This window comes from Pinus tabuliformis, chromosome Q (genome assembly GCF_031772625.1).
Source record: "Pinus tabuliformis cultivar Carrire ecotype Pingquan chromosome Q, CPIR1, whole genome shotgun sequence".
Classification (NCBI taxonomy): domain Eukaryota; kingdom Viridiplantae; phylum Streptophyta; class Pinopsida; order Pinales; family Pinaceae; genus Pinus; species Pinus tabuliformis.
This window is the reverse complement of record NC_142296.1, coordinates 700,535,227-700,559,025: the sequence shown is the minus strand read 5'-3', so window position 1 is coordinate 700,559,025 and position 23,799 is coordinate 700,535,227. Positions and strand designations below refer to the sequence as shown.

The 23,799-nt window shown below is 38.6% G+C and overlaps 1 pseudogene across 1 annotated transcript; it reads left to right on the top strand.

The window, feature by feature from the left end:
- The first annotated feature begins 4,155 nt into the window (after positions 1–4,155).
- LOC149221473 (alpha carbonic anhydrase 7-like) lies at positions 4,156–6,756 on the top strand (annotated as a pseudogene). Its single transcript, XR_016249654.1, has 7 exons — positions 4,156–4,234; positions 4,336–4,549; positions 4,781–4,887; positions 4,978–5,080; positions 5,172–5,339; positions 5,472–5,525; positions 6,467–6,756. The product of XR_016249654.1 is annotated as an alpha carbonic anhydrase 7-like (transcript).
- The last annotated feature ends 17,043 nt before the right edge of the window (positions 6,757–23,799 follow it).

Sequence of the window (23,799 nt, the reverse complement as noted above, 5' to 3'; positions counted from 1 at the left end):
ATGCTATAACGCACCTTGTAGGGTATATACAGTGTGTTAAAAGTCACAAGCTTACGCATTTCCGGAAGCACACGGGTTAAACTTATTTTTGTTGCGTTAAAAAACTAAAGTTGGAGCTTGTCGTGGTGCAGTGCGTTAGTCGCATGCCCTCATCCCGATAGACGCGTTAACGTGTTAAAAAGTCAACAAGTAAAAAGAGCGTTAAGGTACGAGGATGCTTTACATGGTGAAACTCTTTTATTAAAAAGGGCCTTCAAAATAAAAGGTTTGGTTTATATATATTAAAGGTTAAAAAAAACAAAAGTTTTTTGAAAGGATATATTTTTTTAAATTATTCTTAAATAAGAAAACAAAATTGGGTTCCAAAGGAAAAGACTTTATAGAACGTTTTTGTTTTTAACAAAAAAAAATTAAAGAAGATATTATAAAGGAAATTTTTGTAAATGGAAGAGAATTAAAAGAAAATGATTTTATTTAACAAGAGAGTTTAGCGCTTTGCAAAATCCTGTTATCTGCAAGTTTTTTTTGTCATGCATGACAGTGTTTTGGGTGAAGATTGTGTCTTATGAGAGTGCATATTGAAAATCATTTTTTTTTCAGGGGCGATATGGAAGATAACCTCATGCAATAAGGAAAGAATCTATAAAACAGAGGAAAGACTGTAGTCATGGGTCGTAAAGCGTGACTAAAGCATATTAAGAAAATAAATAAAAAAGAAGAGGTAAAGACCATTGCCATGGTCAGAGAGGTTCACGTTGCAGTAGAGGAACTGAGAGAAGTATAGCATAAGACAAAGAAAAAATCGAGGGTGATTGGTGTAGCTTTGATTTTCTACCACCTCCTATGTTCACAAGTGAATATTGGGTTATCAATATGTTAACTTTTCTTCGAGCTAGAAAGTTAATTGAGTACGAATCTAATAACCCATATGATGCAGCATGTGATATTTTAGCATTGAATTTTATAAAACAAGCATTGGACGAGAAGTGTTTGTGTAAGATAGCAAAAGCTGCAACTTCCAAGCAAGCATGGAAATTCCTGGAAGAAGAATTTGGTGCAAAGGGGAGTGACATGCAACATCAGGTTATGTCACAAGAAAAGAAGTCAATTGCAGATATGAGAGTAGATGAGCAAGACCCTGAGAGGAAAACAGAGCTTGGAGAACTCCACTCAAAAGTGGATGATGGTTGTCAAGACCATAAAATTGAAACCTATTATGCAAGCATGGATATGGATGAACAAGATGCAACAAAGATTGTAGAGAGAGAAGCAGAAGCCTTTGTGTGTAAAACAAAGCAAGAGCATATAAATGCTCAAAGAATCCATTGTAACATGGATGATGCAGATGATTGTGAATCCCACTGTGATGAGACATATGTAATGATGACTGCAAAATTATATGTGAATTGGTGAATCCAACTATAGTTGATGGATTTGGTGAAGTTGAAATTGTCAATGAAATTGACAATAAGCACATGCATGTTTAGATATCCCATCATAGTGTAGATGAACATTATGTTAATGATATGTGGTTTCTTTTTTGAAACAGGGATTGATTGTGGCAATATGATAAGCGCCACGTGTGATGAAACATTGAAGGTTAAAGATGCCACTGTAGCAACAAGATTTGAAGCTGTTGGAACTGCTCATGAAGCAGTGTGTCATCTAGGAGTAGTTGATGATCAAGAACACGATAAAGTGATTGAAGAGTTTTTGAAGAGAATATTCACTAACAACATAATAGTGGAAGACAACCTCCATGCAGTTGAAAAGAAGGCAGATGTAGAGAAGGAAGCTCTCATTGAAGAGAGTCATATTAAAGATTTTTTTAACATTGGTTTTTAATATGTAGGTGTTCAGAATAGCACGGGCAAAGAAGTTGAAAGCAAGGTTGTTAATAAGTTTGATGCAAATTTGAAGCTCATTAAAGAATGGATTTAGAAACCAATAGAACAAATTGAAGCGAGTCTTAAAGTAGTAACTAGAATAAAAGAATTGAATGAAATGGTGAATAATGATCTTGAATGTGCAGATTACAGAAAAAAACATCTCTACCTGATGACGAAAGTGAAAAGAGTGATATGGATGTTTCTAAAAACAAAGATGAATACATTGAAACCAAGAAGAGATAAGGTTTTGCTATCAAGAAATATGGCAGAAAGAAAGTCACAAATATGAAGCGCAATAAGAAAAGAAAAGAAGACAATTTGAAGATGCAATGTTATGGCAACAATCCATAGTTGAACGAATATTTGAAGAGGAAGATGCAGTAGACAAGATCAAATTGTTTTTCCGAACAAGTTCAAAACAAGTCAAAGAAAAATTGCAGCAACAACAAGTGAATAAAGCCTAAAACAAGAAAGTTCAACGGAGAATGAAGCAATTTCAAGGATATAAAATCTAGAAGCAGAGAAAAAGAAAATGCAAAATTGTAAAACTCTTGAGTCATTGTAAGCCTAGTTGAGACGTAGACCAACATGCATGTTTGTGTGATAGTTAGGTCATGTTGAGTCATACAATGGTAATTAAGGGGAAGTGTTAAAAATTGTAATTACTCCCACATGTGGAGTTCCCTAAAATTATAGAACTAGTTAACTGAGTGTTGAGTGTTGAGCGTTGAGCGTTGAGTCAAGTCGAGTGATGGAAGAAGAGTTAAATGCAGTCCATATTTAGAGTGTGAGTTAACTAAGTTAAGTGCGTATGCATGTCAAGATATTTTAGGCGAGTCGTTAGTCGAAAATAACCTTCACCAGAATCATTGTAAGAATAAAATTTTATGGGATCAATAAAAGAGCCGCAACTCATGTGTTTTGGGTGAATTTATGTTTTGTCTCCTCCACCTTTCCAACAACAACCTCCACATTAATGTTGGAGATCAAATGCACAACGGAAATTAAACAAAAATATACAGCTGATATATCAAGCACATAAGACACAAAAAATTTAACGTGGTTCACCCAACCAATAGCGGAAATTAAACAAAAATATACAACTGATATATCAAGCAAATAAGACACAAAAAATTTAACGTGGTTCACCCAACCAATCTGGGCTACGTCCACACAACATAGGCATCGGCAATTTATTAATCAAACAGGTGATTACAAAAATGAAATCCTCACAAAACTCTCACCCTCATAGCAAACAATCCGAATGGTTGCCTGTTATATAGCAAAGAGAATCTAACCTCCTCATTAACTCACTCACATCAAATATAGGAGGCATTAATCATCTCCCAACAACATGGAGCTAATCTAGGAACTAAATTTCTATTGTTGTCACCTACAGAGATTTTTGCCTATTTTACTCCAAATAGAAAATCTCAACAATTAAAAATCTCTCTCAAAGAACAATTCTTCAACCTCCACGTTACATCAACGGTACCACTTTAATGTCCTTTTGAGAGTTCATTCAACATAGGTAAGTTGAGAAATCTTCGACGAAAAAATTCCTCTCAAAGAACAATTCTTCAACCTCCACGTTACATCAACGATACCACTTTAATGTCCTTTTAAGAGTTCATTCAACATGCGTAAGTTGAGAAATCTTCGACGAAAAATTACTGATTGAAAATGTTACTTGAAAAGGCTCCTACTCTCACCTCAACGAAATAAATCATAAAAAACGTGAACCAGAAGATATTACACTGAAACTTAAATTGTAATGACGAGGCCTGCACTAAATCATGTTAACCTGAATTCACATACCATCCCATGATTCCATTTAGGTATGGGTGCCGGGAAGAACAAATCCGGCAGATTGGAAAGTGCCTGAAATATTTATGTGGCGCAAAGTCCTTTCCACGATACAACTGATATTGATATTGAGGACTTGAAAGCTCTACCAACTTTGTATTTCCTTCTCGAAACTGTATTTCTTTTGTCCTCTCCTTAGCAGAGCGAGACGACCCAGTCACTGACGAATGTTGCAGGAAATTCTATTATTTTTATTATTTTTCACACCGAATCGCATTCCACGCCAGCGCGTTCTGCTGCCAAACTAAGAAATAAATAGCAGGCAAGGCAATTGGGGAAGCCAACAGACTACCAGGTAAGCTTCAGTGTATAGCTTTTATGTTATTTCGTTTTCTTTATTTTGCTTCTGTTTACCCAAACCTTCTACTGTCCCGCCCATTATTTGTTTCGCTTCCTTACTATGGCGCGACATGTAATATCAAAATTCGTTGCATTTGCCCTGATCCTCTTCATCGCCAGGGTTCGAACTCAAGAAGTTGGTAATTTGTCACATATCCTTCATAACTGTGTTTTTTTAAATCTTCATATAGAATTTTGCAGAGATTAATCTGAAACTCGATTTTGTTGCATTGACGAACAGAGGATGAGAGTGAGTTCGAGTATAAAGAGGGTCCCAATGGGCCTGAGCACTGGGGGGAGCTCAAGGAGGAATGGAAGGCCTGCGGGAACGGCACGCATCAGTCTCCCATCGATGTGGTGAAGAGACATGCCTTAATCTCTCCGGACCGGGCAGGCTCCGCAGATTCTATTACCCTGGAAAAACAACCCTTATGAACAGGGGTCACGACATCATGGTCAGTAAGCGAAACCTTCTTTTAACGCTTTTCCCATGTAAAGGTTTCGGGGTTCGATTCCCTCTTCTTTTAACGCTTTTCCCATCTAAATGTTTCTGACTCGATTCCCTCTTCTCTTAACGCTTTTTCGATTTAAAGGATTCGGGTTCGATTCTCTCTTCTTTTAACGATTTTTCCATCTAAACGTTTCGGTTTCGATTCTCTCTTACACCTATGGCTATATTGCATCAGGTGAACTGGTCGGAAGGCGCCGGCGGTGTTGAGATAGAAGGGAAAAGATTCACACTGCGTCAAAGCCATTGGCACACCCCGGCCGAGCACACTATTGATGGACAAAAGTAGAATCTCAAAATCCTCTTTTCAATCTTTGCTTCACTAAATTATACTCTACTATTTGGGCATTTCTAAAGGTTTTTGCATTGAAACAGGCATCCCTTAGAAATCCATATCGTGCACCAAGCGCAGGACGGTGAAATTGCCGTGATTGGAATCCTCTACAAGTTTGGCGGGCCTGACACTTTCTTGGCAGAGGTATATTTGTATACAAATGTCATTTTGCCTCATTAGCAGATTAGGAGGCGATTATGTTTTAATGCTCACAATGTTTGGGTATAATGAACAGTTAATGGATGAAATCAAGTCGATTGCGGATATGAAACCGCCGCAGGAACCCCTGGGCCTGGTGAATCCAAATGACATAAAATTCGATAGCAGGAAATATTACCGGTATACGGGATCTTTGACGACTCCTCCTTGCACGGAGGGAGTCATTTGGAGCGTGATTGACGAGGTATTTTCATCGCCTGTCTCCTTATCGCCTAAACACACATCTGCGTCCATGAGTATCGACCCCCTAAACACACATCTGCGTCCATGAGTATCGACCCTGTGACCTGATGCTTTTTCACTAAACCCTGTGCAGGTAAGGACAGTCTCGAAAGACCAAGTGAAGGCTCTGCAAGACGCTGTGAATGATGTACGTACTGGGTTTTCTCTCTCATGCTTGCTATTAACTGAATAATGTTACAATGTTAACAGTTTGTGATATACTTAACCCGGGATTTCTCATTTGATTTTGGATCTTTATGTTTGAAAAAATATTACGAAGGCAAATAAATTAGTTTAAAATTTGTGTGAAGATTGGTTTTGAAAAAAAGTTAAGACAGATGAATTCTTTCGCTGGCTGCATGTGTTTTTGTAAAATTAACATTTAATAATTATTAATTTAGGATTAGGAAATGTATATAGTAGTCAAATAATTTATGATTAGGAAATGTATTTAGTAGTCAAATAACTGTCGGGAATTGGTTTTATTGTTTTCTCATAAATAAAGGAGTTGTATATATCAATTTAGTGTATGGTTTAATTTTGACTTTAAAATTAGATAATAATATAATAATTAAAAAAATGATTGATTATTGATTTATTTTAATGTTTATTTTTTAATATGATTTTTGGGGTATAATTTTCTTTCCATTTGTCTTTAGTGTGGTTTTTTGAAATTTTTCCTGTGGATTTTTTTAGCTTAATTTTTCTAAAATCTGGCAAGAATTCATTGAAATCACAAGTTTGATGTGTAACCCTTGTACAATAAGTACCCTAGGAGTTTTTAGAGTGCCAAATCTATATATACAATAAAAGAACTAGTTTAAATAATATAAATCAAAATTTCACCTAGATTTAAGAAAAAAAGAAAAAAAAAACTATTAATTTTAACGTGAAGCTTTAGAATTTCAAAATATAAAGTTATAAAAAAATGTTTAAATGATTGTTTGACGTTCCTTTGGATATTATAATTTTTAATTTAGAAAAATCTTTAATTCCAACTTAATAAAAACTTATGATTCATATATGAATTGATATTGTGATAAATACGAATCATTAATATTCTGATCTTCAATTAATTGTATTTTGCAGGGTTTCGAAAAGAATGCAAGACCTACGCAACCAATAAACGGACGAATTGTTAGCAAGTACACTCCAAAACGACGTTAGGGTTGAGTTCGTTAAATCTTAGGAAACATCTTTGGACATATGCTCCATTCCATTATTTTATGGATTCACCTATTCTCATTATAATGTATACATTCTTTTATTTCGACATATACTACTTTCCATTATTTTATGGATTCTCCTATTTTGATTATGATGTATCGATTATTTTATGAGATTCATAAAAATTCACGACAATGTATGTGTATTTTGTCGGCTGAAATGCATGTATTTTAATTTATATAGAAATATGATTTATTGATGGATTATATTGAATTTTTATGAATGGATTAAGTTGTTATACATTTGAATGATAGGGTAGAGTTATAAATATATTAATGCTAGATTTTTTTAATTGATATTGTATTTTTCCTAAATCATTTTCCAAGCATCTAGCTTAGTTTTGTTAAATATGACTCTATTTCTATGAATGAGTATTATTTTTTTAAATTTTATTTTAACGATAGTTTGTTATTTTTAAATGTAAAAATGTTTTTTGATTTTACTTATTACTATTTTATTGAGTTTATTAATTCTTTAATTATGTACATTAAATTATTATGGTTTTAATTTTCTTGTTTTTTTTGTTAGATCATCTATCATTTGTTTATATAAGTATCTACTTATTTGTATTGTTTTTCAAGCTTATTTAATGTAGAATTAATCTTTGTGTTGCCTAATAATTTCTTAGAATTTTTTGATCAATTTTGTTTAGTTTAAATCATTGTTGTATGGAACTAGACAGAAGCCGAGCTCTGCATTGTGTCTCGCGCCCACTCCACCTAATGGACGCCTTTGGGAATGGTCGGGTCGATGGGTTGCTTTCCGGTTACCACCTCCAACAGAACCACGTCGAATCTGTACACAACGATTTTCTGCGTTATTTTCATGGTGTATCCGTATTCTGGTCACGATGCAATGAGATTTTTGAGGGTGTGGAAATGGCAGACGGTGTTTTCCTAGACTCCAACAGCTATGCTTTTATGCTAAAGAGATGCACCGCCGCCAAAGCCCTGGCTCGGGGTAAACAGATCCATGCCCACATTATCAAGACTGGACTTCAGGGGCACGCTAGCGAGGCCCTCAAACATTTTTGCCAAATGCAGTGGGGGGGCCCGATGCCGAACGAGTCCACGTTCGGAAATGTTCTGATAGCCTCTGTCGGCATAGCAGTGGTTGAAGAAGGAAAGCCGATCCACGCCCATGTCTTTAAAGCTGGATTGGAGCGTGAGGTTTTGGCCGGGAGTGCGCCAGTTGACATATATGCAAAATGCCAGAATATGGCGGATGCACAGCAAGTGTTTGACAAAATGCGGAAGCGAGACGAGGTTTCATGGGGTGCGATGATCTGTGGGTATGCACAGAATGGGTGCTCCGAAGAGGCTGTCAGGATATTTTACGACATGAAGGGCGTAGGGTTGAGCCCAGACGTGCGAGATTTGGTGCAGTGGATAAGAGACGAGGGAGGATTCGTCGACGAGGGTTTGAAGCTAGAAAGTGAAGGCTCTTCAGGGTCAGGCCTGATGTCTTCAAAGGCGATATCCGCAGGTACAAAGACAAAATCGTTGTCGTGCCATATTCCCTTGGCTCTGCCGCCTCTCGTCGCAGGTCCAAATCAAACCGATGCTATTCTTCTCCGTCTAGCAGAGGTTGTGCCCAGAATTGTGACAGCCCCTTTTTCTATGGAGAATATATGCAGTGGAAAGCAGCAGTCTGATCACTCTGCCTCGTTCCAGATCCAGATCGTGCTCCTTTCTGGCAAAACTCTGCTACAATGGGTAAGCTCTTCGGATCTAGTGCAGGACCTCAAGCGAATCTTGGAATTTAGGCTGGGGATTCCCTTTGCTTCTCAATGTCTCCTCCACGAAGGTAAACAACTTGACGATCTTTATCCCCTTTCTTTTTACAGCATTAAGAGAAATGCCTCCATCATTTTTACCCTTCGTTTGAGAGGGGGAGCTGTTGGACAGTCATCTTCAGCTGCGGCTTTTTCATACAAAGATGTTGTCCATGCTCAGAGGCCCAAGAAAACAGCTCCACCAGCTCAGGCTCCCAAACCTTTTTTGGTGGAAAAACTGGAAGAAACCCCCTCCATTGAAATAATGCATCCTACGTTGGATGAGCAAATCCAAAAGTATGCAGAGCATGCCATTATATGTAGGTTCAATGGGCTATGGCCACGCACAGCGGATCTCTACCAATGGATTCACTCTAACTGGACCAACAACTGCAAGGTTTTTCTCTGCTCAAAGGGTTTTTTCATTGTAGTATTTGCTTTCAGTGAAGACTACCAAAAAACATTAACTGAAGGCCCATGGTTTTCGGGCTCAGCAGGTTTATTCCTCACCCCTTGGTTCCCATATTTTGATCCTTCTACAGAAATCATCACTAAGCTCCCCATCTGGGTCAGACTTCCTAATCTCCAGGCGCATCTATGGCACTTTGCTGTATTCCAAGGAATCAGCGATACTCTAGGACGCTTTCTAACCACAGACACCTCCAGAGGGGAAAAAGATATATACACCTTCGCCAGAATTTGTGCAGAAATAGATATGAGCAAAGGCCTACCTGATCAGATTATTCTCAAAATTGGAGACTTCCATTGCACTCAGACCCTAGATTACGAGAACACAGCCTTTCGCTGCCGAAATTGCCATCACACAGGGCACCTTCAGAGCTCTTGTCCCTCGATCCCTGCCCAAAAGAAGAAAGCCAATCCTAGGCCGAAATCCAAAAGCTGGAAACCTCATGATCCTCCTCCCATGGATGATATTGATTCCAGCTCAGATGAAGAGGAAGGCGATGCGGAAGGAATGGAAGCAATGTCAGCACAGGATCCGCCCTCGACTGGTCCTGAGGAATCTACTGTCCCACCAAACTCACAGAAAAGAATTCATGAGTCCTCTCCCTCGGATTCAGACAAGGAGTCCTCTCCGTCAGCCCAGCTCAGTTTGTAAATCATGCCAGCTCAGCAGATTCATCTTGATTGGGTCAAAGTTGGCAAAAAGAAAGGAAAAAAATACCGAATAGTTGATTCTACCCACGTTGGGTAGAATCCTCTGTTCTGTTCTTGTTACTTCTTGCTTAGCACTGTTCTCTTCTTGTTTTCTCCAAGGGGCCGAGGTGGATAGTCAATCCTTTCTGGCTGCCTGTTTTCTTGCTTCTCTTGGTTGTATCTTCATATTGTACCATACTTCCTCTTAATAGAATTAGTTTTTACCAAGAAGAAAAAAAAAAATCATTGTTGTATGATCAAATTATCTTGAAATTCTCAAAACTACATGGATTTTAATTTGGTGATATATATGACTTTGATGATTACTATATATGATAATATAGTGTCTAATATATAAGTTGTGCTGTTGTGATGATGAAAGGATATGAATACCTCATAGTTTTATAAAAGTGTAACTAATAGTGAAGTTGTAGTGGTACAGATAGTTCACAATGTACAATAAAGAAATAGTTCTATGGTGGAAGCTATACAAATAAATAATGGAAAACTAACATGAAGTTTCAATATTCAATGGTGTGGTTAGGGTATATTACATCGACTTCACTCAAAAAAATTAAAATGTAGATAACATATTAAAAAATATACAAATGATGAATAATAATTTAATAAATTTTACAAGAAAGCACCCTTGCATAAATAAATCTAAATATGTATTTAATACCTTTCCAAGAATGGATATGATTCTATATTTGAGTGGGCCAAGGCATTGAAGGTGGGATCAAGCGCTGGAGTGGAAGAAGTAGACAAATGCATCCATGGGCATTATGTGGAATAGGCAGTGCGTTGGAAATAATACTGAGAGGGGCGGTGAATCAATATTTACAAATCAATAACTTTTTCATTTCCATAATCAGATTTATATACGCTACTTCAGTGAAGAGAACTCGCATGTGCACACAACTGTTCTTGAGGCAACTAGCGTATATCCAGTGAACTTATGATTCAGCTAATTCATCATATGTTGATCTTTAATCAGTGCATCAGTACTTTATTAAACATTAAACAATAACCATGTGCAGTAATAATAGAATAAACCATCACACAAGCAACACATGAACACCAAGATTTAAGGTGGAAACCCAATGTGGGTGAAAACCACCCGGTGTTGTCGTCTGTCTTTTTTAATAATAAGAAAATTTGTTTACAATCTTGTACTAGTGTAGGCTCATACCAGTACGCAGACACCCACTTGCAGAAGGCTACAACCTTCTCTCGTTCTCTAGCTTCTTCTAGAAGGGAGCTACAACCCCCTAGTTCTTGTACTAGCCGATATATTTACTAATACGTAGGCTTCGAGCTACAAAAGGCTACAACCTTCACTCATTCTCCAGCTGCGACTAGAAGGGAGCTGCAACCCTCTGATCAAATCACCATCCACTACTGGCAGGAAGCTTCGACTTCTTCACTGAAGGCTCCAACCTTTAGTATCCTTCAGGGACCACGTTTCATAAATTTTCACACTAGATACTCCTAGTAGACAATACTACAATATGAAGGCCACATTTCATTAACTTTTTATGCTTGACCCATTAGTAACATTGAAGTTCAAAATGAATCACCACTGCAATACAACCATCAAATACATCTGCATCAACCAATCACTAAAACCCAATCAATCTCTAATATAACTGAAACCCAATCATCAATCTCTGATATAACTGAAACAATCAATCATGGAAACCTCTGAACCTCTGACACAACTGAATCAAACAATCACTGAACCTCTGACACAACTGAATCAACCATTCATTCAAACTTAATCAAATTCAACCAATCAACTGGAACAGACAGATCACTGTAACCAATACACAAATATGAACCCAGAACAATGCATCAACAACTAGAACTAACTGTAACCTCAAAAGACGTGTCAGAATGTATATGCTCCTTTAATGAAGCAAACATGCATGTATACGCTACTTCCTTTTGCCCAACCTGCGTATACCTCTAAAGATACTGAATCATAAAACATCTGAACCACAAATTGTACCAATCAATGACATTCTGAAGATCTACTGTCATATTACCGAGTTCTAAACAGATAGCAACAAGGATCACCCTTATTTTTCAATCAGTTAATCAATGAGACACAAACTCTTTATGCATTCAGTTTTACTTTCAGATCTAAGAAGATTTCATTGATAGATAGCAGTAAAACATCAGCATTGATCTAATCGATCAATCATCCTTGAACATCAGGTTTTCTTTTGCATACGCTACTTGGAAGAGTCGAACCAGCGTGTATGCGCACCTTCACCAAAGTGAAACAGTGTATAGATCTGCAAATACTTATAACTTCGCTGCAATTCCCGACTTTAGACATAGACAAATCATTACATATAAAGGATAAACCATGTGTTAGCAATCAGATCTAGCCCATCCATTATTAGAGCACATAATGATAAGTCATTATGATCCTGATCGATCATTAGATCTCATCCATCATCAAATGCTCAGGTGTATATTTTGTCTAGATCAAGCAAAGCATTAGAAACCCATTACATGCATATTTGTTTTGATCTAACACTTCATAAGATATTCATTACTTATCCACTTATCCCTTTGATCTTCTCATCCTTATATAGTTTTAGGTCTTTTTCAATACCTTGGACCAAAACCACTTAGGATCAAATACCTCAAATCAAATACCTTGGACCAAAACCTTGGTTTTCCAACATGTACGCTATTTTCCTTCTGTGGGAGTGCGTGTATACATATAAGTTCATTTTGTTCTATGGACCAGCGTGCATACATTGTTTTGACTAAGTGGACCTGCGTATACTTCTTAAACTGCTTTACATTAACCTTTTCCTTTACTTTCTTTATTATGATTAGTAGACCTAAGTTCCATCTTCATGTTCTTCTATACCAATGTCTTGTTACTTTTGAATAGACTTGTTACAGTGTAATTTTCCATATTAATTCTGAAATGATTCCTTTGAACTCCCATGCATTCTGTCACATCTGATATCTCTCCTGTAGATTCATCTAGTTACCATATACAAGTGAGTTGTTCTGCTACAAGTGGGTTGCCATCAAGTACAACACATCTATCAGAATGCCAACAATCTCCCCCTTTGGACTTGATGGCAACCATGTTGGTGTTGATTACTGCAAGCTGTAGAAACTGTTTATAGATAATAAGAAACACCAAAATACTCTTCCCCTTTGACATCAAGGGCAAAGGGCGGACCAAGATAATCTCCCCCTTTGATATCAAGGGCAAAGGGCTAACCAAAATGAAGACTTTCATATCTGAACAACTGAATATAAACATTGATCATGCTCCCCCTAGGCACATGTTGAATTCTCTGATTAAAATCCCCCTTTGTACACACTGAGATGCACTATACCATCCATGCTCCCTCTGAGCACATGCAGAGTCTGCAAATATATTTTCAAAAAGAATAACATGACTCTATAACTCAACTATGTGAGTATGAAATTCCTATCACCAATGACTTATACATACATCAATCTCCCAACCAAGTGGGGATATACCAAATTTGACTCATCTACCCAACCAAGTGGGGATATACCAATTGTTTATACATGACTGAAATATAGCAATTATTACATCATCCTTCCCATGCATAGTGGGGGTACAAATTACATCATATGACCAAAAAGGACTCATTAAAAGAGTATGACAGACAAAGACATATTATGGGCCTTTATATGACCTTTTCATTAAATGATATACATGAAATTTATAACAAAGACCAAAGATCTAAACAAGACCATGATAGTCATCAGCAACTATCATACACCATATATGATCTGCTCCATAAGCATCTGTCAGCAACATCCAGTCCAGCAACCTGTATATGTCCATCATTAGTTCCCAATATATGACAATGTAAATATCGTCAACCTATGACAAAGTATGCCGCATATAGATATCAACTCATCCTCTTGATCTCATCAAGATCAAATTTCTCTGTTTCCTTAGTATAAAGAGCCTTATCATAACCTTCCATGAATCAACTAAGCATATGTCATATCTTCAAGCAGTAACACAAAATCATATCATATGTATGTGAAAACACCATAGTCATCATCTATGATCATAACATCATCATCAAGAACTGCATGATATTTCCACAAGAACCTTCAATATATCAACCATGTATCATCACTAGGGAACATCCCACATCTGATAAGCCTCAACCATGATAATCAACCTATGTGATTATCAAACCTATCATCATAAAGTAAGAAGTCATCATGGTTATTGTTATAGACAATTTTGTGCCTTACAGCAACAAGCATGAATTGTCAATAATCCAAGGGATCCAAAGTTCCCTAAACATGATGTTCCTACCCCTAGAGGAACAAGGTCAGCAAACCAACAGTGCTCAGATCATTTCTCCACCTGAAAACACTCAAAAACAAGCAATCCTGAAATCAAAGCAGGTGCTCCACTAGGTTTCTGCGCTGAAACTCAGTTGCTCCATGGTGTACCTGCGTTGCAAAGCAAGTGGGACAAAGGCCACCTGCGCTGAGCGAGAAGGGACAAGTGGCACAGTGAGTCATTGCTTTGGAATCTTCCAAAAATGACACTTGGATCAGGTATTTCGCCTTGTGATGAGTCAGAGGCTCTGTTTCTCCAAGTGGAAGCAAAGTTCTCCAAGTGGACTCAAGAACTGAAGATCAACTAAAGATTAACTGAAGAGAGAGAGGACACAAGGCAGCTACACATCAGTTGCAAGCTGACTCATCCTTTCTCAATTCATCTATATATTGAGCTCTCTCCTATGAGCTCAGGAGGCTGGAATTTTGTGCAAAGTAATGATATGCTGTTGGTTTCACTATTGAGTTATTGGGTGATTGTTTGAGAGAGGTGAAGAAGAGCAATTCTTTCTGCTGGGAGGTGTTGCTGGGTTGGAGCCTTCAATGGTTGTAATACTCTCAGAACCTTTATTTCTTCATTAATAAAAGCTATTGAGGTTCTTCTATGTGCTCTTGTTTCAATTATATATTGTGATGATTGCATGTTTGGTTTACACTAATCCATGAACCAGTTATGATTGCATGCCTCTTGTAGTTTCCTTCTTTGTTATTTTGCAGGATCTCATCGTAGCTGGGCGAGCAGAAGAACAAAGAGCTAGGAGCAAGCGGCCAAAGAGAAGAGTTTGGATTCGACATTAAGCGCAAGGCAACGGTTAGTGCTTTCTCCATTCTCTTTTGCTTTCATAAAGAAGTAAACCTTAAGTAGTTTGTTTTGCAGTTGTTGCTAAGGAACTGTCACCCTTAGAGTGGGATAGGGTCATCCGAGTCGGATACTTTTCCCTACAACAGTTATGTGACTAAGTAAGCCATGTCTCTGAATATCCATGTCTTCAAATAGCTATGTCTTCATGAGACCTGTAATAACACCGTTCTCTTGGCCAACTAACAATATTTATCAATATGCAACTTAAGTAATCATCCATGTATCCAACATAATGTGTATCCATCAAAGGGATAGCAATATGTATCTAGCAAACCATGAGATCATAGTCATTTGTCAAGCTTTTTTGATACCATCAACAACAACAATCCTTAACCATGTGAGAGCCAAGAACTATAGGAATCCTGCATCATAACTGCACCATATGAACTTTATGCATCTTTGAAGGCATGATGACATCAGCATAAAATAAATGAGTGACTCATCATCAAATAATGAAGTTGTGTACTCAAGCTTTGTACTTCTCCTTGTCCTGTAAGCAACATATCATATGTACTGTATGCATCATAAAGAAGGTTATCCACAATCATCCATAAATCTGATCTAAATAACAGCTAGGTGGCTCAAGTAATGTAAGTATCATCTGAGATTTCATCATATGCAACTCATGGCTGCAACATAGCATGATGTATCATTTAAACACTTCAGCAACATAAGTACCAAAGACTTCTAAACATAATGCCAACAATGCATTATTAGAAGCATAGCATATTCTCCCCCTAAACTTGTGCCAACTGTTCATTACCAGATATGATCATTGCATATATCAGTAAGGATCATCAAGGCATCATCATCAACTAGTTATACATCAAGTCATCAACAACTTATGAGGGTGTTATAGACATATTTGGGCACTGCAACCCCAATCACATATGTCCATAAACCAAGGGCTTCTAAGTCCCTAAAAGTGTTGTTTCATACCCTAAAGGAGCAAGGTCAGCTGATTACATCACCTCCCAGAAGTTTTCCATGAAAATCTACTCAGAACTAGTCAAAGCAGGACCATACAGACTGCCTAGTGCTAAGGGTGCGATGCATCTCACCTGCCACATGAAAAAAGTGCGATGCATATTGGAAAGCCCTTCCATAGGGTGCGATGAGCGAGAGCAGACAAATGGCACAAGCAGTTTGCTAGGTGGAAACCCAGAGAATCTTCTAGAAACTGCTCATTTGACACTTGCCTCTTTGAGTTCGCCCAGGGATGAGTAAGAGATCTAAAATCTCCATGTGGAACTAAGAACTATCATAGAGATGACACTAATCAAAATCCCAGAAGCTAACTCACCCCCTGCAAATATCTATAAATGGATCCCTCATCCAAGAGATCCAAGGGTTGGAATTTGGTAATTTGCAAAGAGGTGGTGCTGGTTTCTCTTTGAAGAAATTGTTGGGTGATCTTGCTTTGTGTGAGGTGAAGAGGGCTTTCAATCTTGGAGGATGGCGTTGGGTCAAACCAAGTGGTTGTAATCCTCTCTTCTATGACTTTTACTAATAAAGTTATTTGAGTTTTCTTCCATATTCTTGTGTATCTCTGAATATTATGTTTGTTATATGCACTTGTATGGCCAATATATATATGCTCCTATATTGTTTACAGTGAAAGATCTCTATGCTTTGATGGTAATATGCTACTGTAAATCTACAGGTGCTCTGTGAAGCTGGACAAGTAAGGAAGCAGTGGTGAGATTCTGTCAAAGGGGAAAGGAAACAAGCAAGGAGCCAAGCGAAAGATTGAGGTTGGTACTCTCTGCTTCTTTCCCTTCTCTCTCTCGTAAAGGAAAAACAAGTGACTTTAATCTATTTGTTTCTAAGATAGCTACCCGTCTAAGTGGGACTAGCAGCTCTGAATAGACATTAGATTTCCCGATAACAAAATGGCGACTCCGTTGGGGAGCGATTAGTTTGATTTCTTGTCTCTATTTGTTTGATTCATAAACCACAGACGGAGCCTGAAGTCAAGCCAGCTAGCCTTCAAACTACATTTTCTATGCAAGTGCGAAGTAGATCAATGCTGCTTTAGTCAATCTTCGAGTTTGTTTGTGAAATGAACAATTGATTTGCAAACATCCTAAGTGCCCTAGAGGTAGCTTGAGTAACCTCATTAGATCAGCCCTATACTTTGTAGTCACTGACTATCATTTGCTCGGCCTAAATCCCTGGACTAAACTGCAAACTGTGACCGAAAACTAAGTTAAAGTCTCGTTCCTTGACCATCGCACCCTCTCCTTTAGGAAATCTGGATGCATCGCACCTCCCGTGTGCAGTAGGTGGGATGCATCCCTGTTTCCCTGTGTTGCAGGTGCGATGAACAGACAAGACAAGATCTGCCTCCAGATTTTGGTTTTTTCTTCACTGTCTTCAGTTTTATTCAGGAGTTTTGCTGTCTGTGATCAGTAGACCACTATTGAAACCCCCTTCTTTGCATCATCCAACCTCTATTGTACAAATAATTGTGAATGTTTTTATGTATTGTGCGCCATTTACAATTCTCTTTTACAAAGAATTAGCTTAATCGAACTGTCGTCTTTTGATTTGGAAGTGTCGCAAGTGTCATTTTCAGTAAAAGAAAAGAATCCCATTGTTCTTGATAGTCGATTATACTGTTACTCTTGTATTTGATCTGAATTAGTAGTATTTCAAGTGTCGAAAGCAGTTTTCAATTCAAAATCGTAAAAGTGTCGTCTTGTCTCCTTTTCGTTTTTTGAAAAGAAAATCGTTAGTATTGTCGCTTTGAAAGAAGGAATAGTTTAGATTTGTATTTAGCATTATTTTTGTCATTCACACATTAAGAAAGCGGAAAACAAATACATGCACGTGCATTTGCATTTAGACTGCTTGTTGATTTTGATTCAGGACAGTGCATCTAGTGTGTGCTCTCTGCTCTATGTCGAAAGGATTTCATTTCTATTTCCTTAGTTGCTAGGATTTTCATTGCAAAAAGAAGTTTAAACGATAGTTTATCATCTTAGATTTTTCATTTTAGGAATTGTATATCTACATCACGCGATGAACCTGAAAGGAAAATTTCTTAAGAAAGATCAACTGTAAAATAAATTTAATGAACATAAAAATGCTTTGGAACCTAATGCACAACATCTAGAAGTCTAGGCTAGAGACGTATTCTGGCGTCGTAAAGCCTGGTAACTGTCACTTTCATCGTAGGTTGGGTGATTCCTCCTCTTTGATACAATAAGTGTCAGTATGGACTTGTGCTCCCACGTACCGTCGAGTATATATTGGGATACCACAATAGGCTATATCCTTTATCCTTAGGAAGCCATGTCTGCCGCCCTATCGATTGCAATGCACTGAACACGACATTCAAGAAGATTGATTGCCGTACCATAAAAAGTATTCTACAGTTTTGCGATTGGTTTGGTAAATCTCTGTCTAGATTTCCAGAGTAGTCTCTTTCATTCCATTCAGACTCCTTAAAGGAAAAGGTCCATCTAAGCACTTGTCACTTCAGGCTCATTAAAAATCGAAGGCGACTAGAGTCATCTTTAGCTTTTTCTCGACTCTTAAAAATTGAAAAAACAAGTTGTGTCAAAGCGTCTGAAATTTATTTCAATTGGAATAACTTCACTATTCCCTTGTTAGTCTTAGGTTGAGAAAATGGAGTCCACCAACCAAGGATTTCCCCTTGGGGGAAGTCCTAGTACTTTCTCCTCTTGGGGAGATGTTGGTGCACCTCATATGGCCACATTGTCCCTTCCAGGACTGACAATTGGCCTGTCGGTATGGCTTTTCTTGACCTCTGTCATTCAAAACACTGTGATTCCTGAACAATCGAATCAGCAACTAGATGATACCAGAGTTCCCCCAAAACCTTCTACTTCGTTTGTCTCTCCCTCTCCTTCTTTCTCTTCGCTTGGTAAAGATAGTAAAACTAAAAACCAAGTAACTGAGAAGAAGAAGAAGGAGCCAATGGAAAAAAGGAGCAACCATGCATCGTCTAGCGAAAATCCACACACTGCACCATCCAAACCTAAATCTCCATGTGTCATCTACAAAGGAGACCATTATCACCAAGATTGTCCTTGCATCCCACAGATCCTAAGGGACTGGTCTCCCCGCTTGCACAATCCGGTGTCGTCAACCTCTGATGATCATGTTGAAAGTACACTGTCAACTAGTGAAAGCGAAGTCACCAGACAAAAAGGAAAATCTAAATTTCCCTGCAGACTGTGTGAAGGAAACCATGCCCTCCATCATTGTCCCTTCCTGGATGAAGCTAAAAGAGTCTTGGATAATCGTCCTGTATCACCATAGCGACTCCCTCCTGGGTACAAGAAACTCTTGCCGAATCCATTGCTAGTTGAAAATCTGACTGACCCACCTTTGGAGTCGGTCGAAGCACCTATCATTGAAGATAAACCCTCTGAGTCCACATTGGACCAAAGTCAACAAGTCGAGATGGTAGTCGACCCCATCTTGACTTCAGAAGATTTACCTTTAGATGATACAGTCACCGAAGAGAATGAGAACGACACCGTTCAAATTCTTTTCGTAAACACAGACTCCGATGAACATGGGGGCAATCTGCCCATTCCTTTACCGCAGGAAGGAAATTCGTCGGAGTTGTATCTGGCCGTTTATTCGGTCCCACCTCCAAGCAACCTAGTCATTTCCTTCGATTGGAATCTACTAGGCAGACCTCGTTTACCATCTAATGTACCATTTCAAATCATAGTGCAAACTTACAAAATGGTCATGGTTGGTACCATCATAGATGAAGGGGCTTCTGTGAGTATCCTTTCCTCAACTACTTGGAAAGCACTTGGTTCGCCATCGCTTTTGCCTGAGATGCGATATCTGACAGGCTTCGATAAAGGAACTAGTCGGCCGTTAGGGATCCTTCCAAATTTGCCTATAACTTTGAGAAGGAAAATCGTTTATCTAAACGTAATGGTAGTCCAAGGACCTTTAGATTATAATCTACTCCTTGGGCGCGACTACATTTATAGCATGGGAGCCATCGTCTCCTCACTCTTTCGAGTAATGTGTTTTCCACATGAAGGCAGAGTGGTCCAACTCGTAGACCAGCTTTCATTCCCCAGTTCACACATAGCTAATAGTCAAATGCCATCCCTAACAGGTCTTTTTGCACAAGGAATGTCTCGTCAATCTCTAGTCTGTCCACCTAATGAGCGCGAGTGATTGGTGGTTAAGACTGAAACCCAGGGGGCATGCACCCTAGCCTGCTTCGGCAGGAAAACTTCAGGTATAGGGTAGGTTTCCACAGAGGATATATGACTGGTCTGACACACCCGTCTGTCTCGGAAAATGGGATTAGACTGGAATAAGATACCTTTGTTAGAAGGTAGGCCTTTCCCGATAGAACAAATGCTTTGTCTGCAAATTGAAGGGTAACCTGGAAAGGTAGGCCTTTCCCGATAAAACAAATGTTTTGTCTGCAATTTAAGGGTAACCTTGAAAGGTAGGCCTCTCACAATAAAACAAGTGTTTTGTCTGCAAATTGAGGGGTTATCTGGGGAAACTCTAATTCGCTATACCTGGGGGCATGCAAACTTTTTGCGTGAAAGTGAAGAGCGACCATTTATTTTCTTAGTTTGTAGTTCTTAACCCTTTAAACTCGTAGGATTGGTCGTTCCTAGCTTACATAATGAAAGGAGTCGGAGCATAATTTCGAATGGTGCAAGCTCCCTAAAAAATGAACCTATCGATGAGACATCCTTATTATACGACTGGCACGAGCAGTTTTAAGCGAAGTTCAAGCTCATTAAAAATTAAACCTAGCAATGAGCATATGTTCCACCAAAGTTTAAGCTCATTAAAAAATAAACCCACCTCTGGTAAATAACCTTTGTGAATGTATTATCATCAGCTTTTGAGCCTTGGTCGTGTTCTTACCATCACCTCCACTTTGTTGTTGTCGATTATTCACCTCCATTTGATTGTTTACCCCTTTTGAGGAACAGCTACGATGAGTGATCCTATTAGCCACATTTTTTACACTGCCATGATTGGAAAGTTCCAAACCTTATCTGGAACTAGCTGCTATCTGAAAACATCACTCGTTCCTCAAAAAACGAGTCTCCTTAAGCTATTTTCATCTGACTCGTAAAATATGAAAAGATTGCCGAGCGATTGGCCTCTCCAGCTCGTTAAAGTGATTGGAAGTGCTATCCCTCCTCTAGATTTTAATCTTTTTTGGACCTAAGGGATTATTACACAAAAAGATCGAGCATTTGTCTTGTTCGGCTCGTTAAAACTATCATAAAGTCATCCCTTTCGCATTGTTTTATACTTTTTCTAACTTAAGGGATTATGTTACGAAAAAGGAATATTGGAGTCTTCTTTCCGTCTCTTTTCAGACTCTCTAAAATTGAAAAGGGCCGAGTTATCCTTGTCGTTAAACTCGTTAAAACAATAGCGACAAACTTGTCCATTCAGACAAGAGCGAGTTTCACTATCGCTAGGCTCGTTAAAACATAGCGAGGGGTTTGCCCGAAGGGCAAATTATAGAACAAGCATATGTTATCCTCCTCAAGCTTGACAAAAATAAAAAGGTACTGGTCAGAAATGACTGGGGAAAATTGGGAAGAAAACTTGAAGAAACTTCATTGGTAGCAGGTCGCTCTTGAACATGACACCTTCACTCCATCACCATGATTGAGTCGGGTTGGGTTATTCCATTCACCGATCATATCGCCATTTTTCCACCGTACCATCCACTTTTGGGGTTAACGCTACCAATCCATTTCAGTGTCGCCGATATGTTCAAGAGAAGTCACTCAGAGAATTCACCTACCCAGCTTGTGTCTCATCCGCTACAATACCTTCACGCTTCATTCTTTCATGATCGCTACCTTGAACCTTGTATCATCAGATCATTTTCACTTCTACGAAATCATTTGCTCCATTCCGTGTCGTAGATGTGGGATCCATTAATGCCCTCCTACGACAGGTCACTTCTTGTCGACATCAACTCATTATCCAAGAAGCCAACCTAGGGACATCCCTTCCAGTACTTTGAAGCTTGCATGCCTCAATGGCAAGTTTCTCACTTCCGGCGACAGGTTTACACTAATGGTCTTTGACCAAAAGATTTTGCATGGTGTTTGACATCAACTCATGTATTCACACCACGTGAATTGTACTGCGGTACCTTGAGGGTCATCATCATTATCGGTGATTCCTCTCGCGTCTGTTAATAGCTTACATCATTGGCTGGTAATCAGGCAATGTATTTCCATGTTCGACATCAAGACACCTATTCACATGGATCGACTTGTACTTCGGGCGAAGATTGAACGAGTTTTGAAGATCCCGGATCTAGTTTCATCCATCCGAGCTGCGATATATTCAGGAAAATAAAGACATCAAATGTACATCATTGCTGCATAGATAATCATCCAAGCTAAGGGATGATGGCTCTACCAGATTCATCAGTCTGCACACAGACGATTGTCTGTCCTATGTACATGAAAATGAATTTATCAAGCTGAGCATGGGAATGCTCGCCTCAGCCAGATCATGAAAATATTATGAAGATAATGTATTGTATTGTATCTTATTACAGGTCACTTTCCAGTGCGAAAAACCTCAGATCCTCATTATAAAGCATTTCACCTGACATCAAAGGATTTAAGACCTCATGCTTTAGGGGGCAACTATTATAGACATATTTGGGCACTGCAACCCAATCACATATGTCCATAAACCAAGGGCTTCTAAGTCCCTAAAAGTGTTGTTTCATACCCTAAAGGAGCAAGGTCAGCTGATTAAATCACCTCCCAGAATTTTTCCATGAAAATCTACTTAGAACTGGTCAAAGCAGGACCATACAGACTGCCCAGTGCTAAGGGTGCGATGCATCTCACCTGCCACATGCCAAAAGTGCGATGCATACTGGAAATCCCTTTCATAGGGTGCAATGAGCGAGAGCAGACAAATGGCACAAGCAGTTTGCTAGGTGGAAACCTAGAGAATATTTTAGAAACTGCTCATTTGACACTTGCCTCTTTGAGTTCGCCCAGGGATGAGTAAGAGATCTAAAATCTCCATGTGGAACTAAGAACTATCAGAGAGATGACACTAATCAAAATCCCAGAAGCTGACTCACCCCCCTGCAAATATCTATAAATGGATCCCTCATCCAAGAGATCCAAGGGTTGGAATTTGGTAATTTGCAAAGAGGTGGTGCTGGTTTCTCTTTGAAGACATTGTTGGGTGATCTTGCTTTGTGTGAAGTGAAGAGGGCTTTCAAGCTGGGAGAATGGCGTTGGGTCAGACCAAGTGGTTGTAATCCTCTCTTCTATGACTTTTACTAATAAATCTATTTGAGTTTTCCTCCATATTCTTGTGTATCTCTGAATATTATGTTTGTTATATGAATTTGTATGGCCAATATATATCTGATCCTATATTTTTTACAGTGAAAGATCTCTATGCTTTGATAGTATTATGCTACTGTGAATCTACAGGTGCTTTGTGAAGCTGGACAAGTAAGGAAGCAGTGGCGAGATTCTGTCAAAGGGGAAAGGAAACAAGCAAGGAGCCAAGCGGAAGACTAAGGTTGGTACTCTCTGCTTCTTTCCCATCTCTCTTTCGTAAAGGAAAAACAAGTGACTTTAATCTGTTTGTTTCTAAGATAGCTACCCGTCTTAGTGGGACTAGCAACTCTGAATAGACACTAGATTTCTCGATAACAGAGGGTCAAAATCACTTCTGCATATCATCAACAGATTATAATCATCATCAATTAGAACAAAAAAGATAATTGATAATTGACTGAACCATATCAGACCCCTTTTCATGAGTTTGTCCCACTGCTTCTTCATCAAACCAACATATACGTGATTGTGCAGCTTCTAACTAGCGTATATACGTGACTTGTCTTCATTATAACTGTGTATGAGAATTAGAGCACTGAAATTTCATACTTTTAGTTCTTCTTGAGTCTGTTTTGTCTGTATACTGAGCTATGCCACATATTTTTTACTGTACTTCCTTCTTCTTCCATACCTTGGAGTGTGATGAAGT